We start from the raw sequence: 3,123 nt of genomic DNA on the forward strand, positions 1-3,123 counted from the left end.
TTTTTGCCAAGCAGAAATGTCAGTAAACCACATACCCAGAATTAGTCAAAAGAGCTAAGTCCACAGCTAACTGTGGGCTAGAAATCTTGCTAAATGGCTTAGCTAACAATATTTAAAAATTTGAAACTAGGTAATATAACATTATATTATAAATTACATACAATACACTTTAAGAACAGATGTCCCTATCTGCTGACGATAGCTCAGCATCACTCTAACTAAAAGTCTGTTCTGTAATACAACCTGGCAGTGAAGTGAATCAAGGCCAACAGTCAGCTGTCTTTACAGAAAGGTACTTTATTATTAGACTAGCGTCAGAAGAAGGAAACACACTGAGATGATTCTAGAATTACAATTATACTGCCATCTGTGCATATTTGAGACAGAAGTTAATCAACAGAACAACTGGTTATACAGCTTGGTTATCTGATGATGTCTGGTTATAAGACAAAAGGACTTACTGCCCACACCATCCTTTACTAGACTCAAAATTAACCCAGAATCCATCAGTGCAACTTTTTACCGCACTGGCATTATGCTGTACTGCTCTGTATCAGAACAGGAATGGCATGAAGAGCCTGAAGTTTCCAGTTAGGTTTCCTTCTAATGCAGTTCAGCAGAAAACGATCACACAAGAATGACTGCTAAGACCCACTGGACACATTAAGGTCAAGTTAATCCACTTTTCTTCCCCCAAGAGTTAGTTTATTTTTGGTAAAAGGCAGAAAAAATAGTTTCTACAAGGAAAACCTGCTTCTAAATGATAATTTGAAAATCTTGAGATATATATATTATATATATTTTTAAAAGATACAAAAATAACAAAGAAGTGGGAATAACAAATTGGGTACTGTAATTTTATAAAGGCTTGCCTAGACCAAGGAGCTGCACGCACAGCTCATTTATGCAAACTAAGAAAGTCTGCAAACAGTACTGCAATACTGGGTCTGGACACAACCACTACTGTTAGTAATAACCTTTGGACACTGTCATATGCCCAACAAGACATCATTAAGTCTTTAAGTTTTCTTTCCCCCTCTGAGGAGGGCATTTCTAGACTCTAATTTTCCCATCTAATATTCAAATATAAGAAACTAGTGCTGTTTTCTCTCTGGAATTTTTGGATAGCAAACAGCCTATGGGATCATACAGGAATACTATAATGGAAGAGTTGTCACATGAAGTCTTTTGATGAGCTCGACTGGTGACGGACTTTATGACATGTTTGAGCAACCCACTGATGTGGATCCCATCTGAGTTAACACTTTGTCCAACCACTGCAGAGGGCCATTCAGATGAAGTTCAATCCAGCAAGGAGTTCTTATTACTGTCTGCCCACCCCTTCACACGAAGCTCATTCTCCTGGTGCACATTCCAGTTAGCTGATAAAGGGCTTCAAAGCCCTAGTTCACATACTGAGCCAGAAGAGCAGCAAATTCTTGCTTGTTGAAGATCTTCACGTTACAGCCTGGTGGGAACTTACACATGGTCGCAGAGTGCCAGCCATATCTCTGGTTACAGTTAGGGCTCTGCACAAAGATTGCAACATCTCCTTAGGCACTCAGGTAACACTTCCCCACCTATGTAAGACAAGTGCTCTCCCCTTCTTATATGCGTTCTTGTCGTTTCTACAGTAGCATTTCAGTTAACATTGGAGAGCAAACCTAAACAGAACCTCTCTGAGTTTGATGGATATGTAAAGTCTACAGTCAGTGAGGGCTGTAACACATGGAAGGTCTCTCCAACCCTCTGGTTTAGTTCATAATATTTGATTGAACACCAAAAGGCTGAGTAAGTAACTGGCTGCAAATCCAAGCTGTGATTGACAGGAGAGAGAATAGTAGACAATAGTAACAATAGTTTACAATAGTAAACGATAGTTCTGCTGGAGAGCCTGTGTCCATACTTTAGATCAACTGTTGCTCATTTGTCTCTCTGTCTCCACTGATATACAGGTGGTGGTGTTTCTGGGATGTAGTTACTCTGTGGCTCAATTCCTGCTGGAAACTTGTACCTTCTGGATGGAGTGGGTATAGTCATCCAGAGGTGGCAGTTCTGGTAGAATCTGTGTGCCAAGGCAGTAAGACCGGAGGCACCCTCGGGCCATGGTAAAGATTTACACATACGTCATCTTTTTTTCAGATTGAAAGCATATTCGAAGTTTTTGATTACCTTGAGTTCATGATGGTCAGGCTACTGCCACAGCCAGCAATATGCAATATGTGGCAGCCCTTTCCGGTATGACACCTGAATACTGCCATCAAGGGACCTGGTTTGTTCAGAGAAGCTGTAAAGGCCTGTGTGTATCCCACTGATCTACCATATTTGCTGTACTCAATTCCCCAAATGTCAGAGCAAGTGTGTGGTATGGTGGTACACTTACTATTGCAATTCTGAGTGGCGGTGGCTTCCTCAAACTCATCTAATCGTCCTGTTTTTTTAGCTTTTGACCAGGATTTTCACGGCTTTTTTAACACCACTTTTCTTCCTGTCCATTCTGTTCTCCACCACCTGCTCCTCCAGACCCACCAGCTGGTTTTTCCCATCTCAGAAGTCTCTTCACCACTGGCGGAGTGAATGGTGAGGTGGACATCTTCTTACACACTCAGAAACTGTGTGGTAAATGTAATCTTTTGGTGGATGGCTCAGCACTCGCAAGCAGTAGCCCCGCCTCCCTTCCTGAGAGCCAATTTCGTGAGCAATATGTTCAGAACTAGTGAACAGTTGGTATAATGTTTATTCAGCTTAATACTTATAACCTTTCTACTTCATCTGAATGAATTTTCACACAGGCCATTTATTTACAGATATTTTTCTAGCTATTCTGTAGAGAATATGGGATTTCTGAAATTGTTATTCACCTGTATTGGCTGTGTGGATTTTTAGAAAAATTTATATAATATTAATGCTATGTCTTGATGTTTTTTCTACTTACTTCATGGTTGTAATGCTCTCATAACTTAACAAAATACTGACTCTGTTTCTTGTTTAAAACTTTGGTTGAATGCAGTTTCATATAGAACCAAAAAACATTGGTTTTATACTCCTTAATCTTAAAAAAAGAACTATTTTTCTTTTGATTCATTCATGCATTTTACATTTCATATTCTTTGTTTTAGAAAT

The 3,123-nt window shown here is 39.6% G+C and overlaps 1 pseudogene across 1 annotated transcript; it reads right to left on the reverse strand.

Moving 5' to 3' along the window:
* Positions 1–1,302: 1,302 nt before the first annotated feature.
* On the reverse strand, positions 1,303–2,593 carry LOC308413701 (mothers against decapentaplegic homolog 2-like; annotated as a pseudogene). The gene is made up of 2 exons: positions 2,335–2,593; positions 1,303–2,269 (listed from the first exon to the last, which is right to left on the reverse strand). The product of its transcript is annotated as a mothers against decapentaplegic homolog 2-like (transcript).
* Between the last annotated feature and the right edge of the window lie 530 nt (positions 2,594–3,123).

Source organism: Micromys minutus (genome assembly GCF_963924665.1).
Source record: "Micromys minutus genome assembly, chromosome: 32".
NCBI lineage: Eukaryota > Metazoa > Chordata > Mammalia > Rodentia > Muridae > Micromys > Micromys minutus.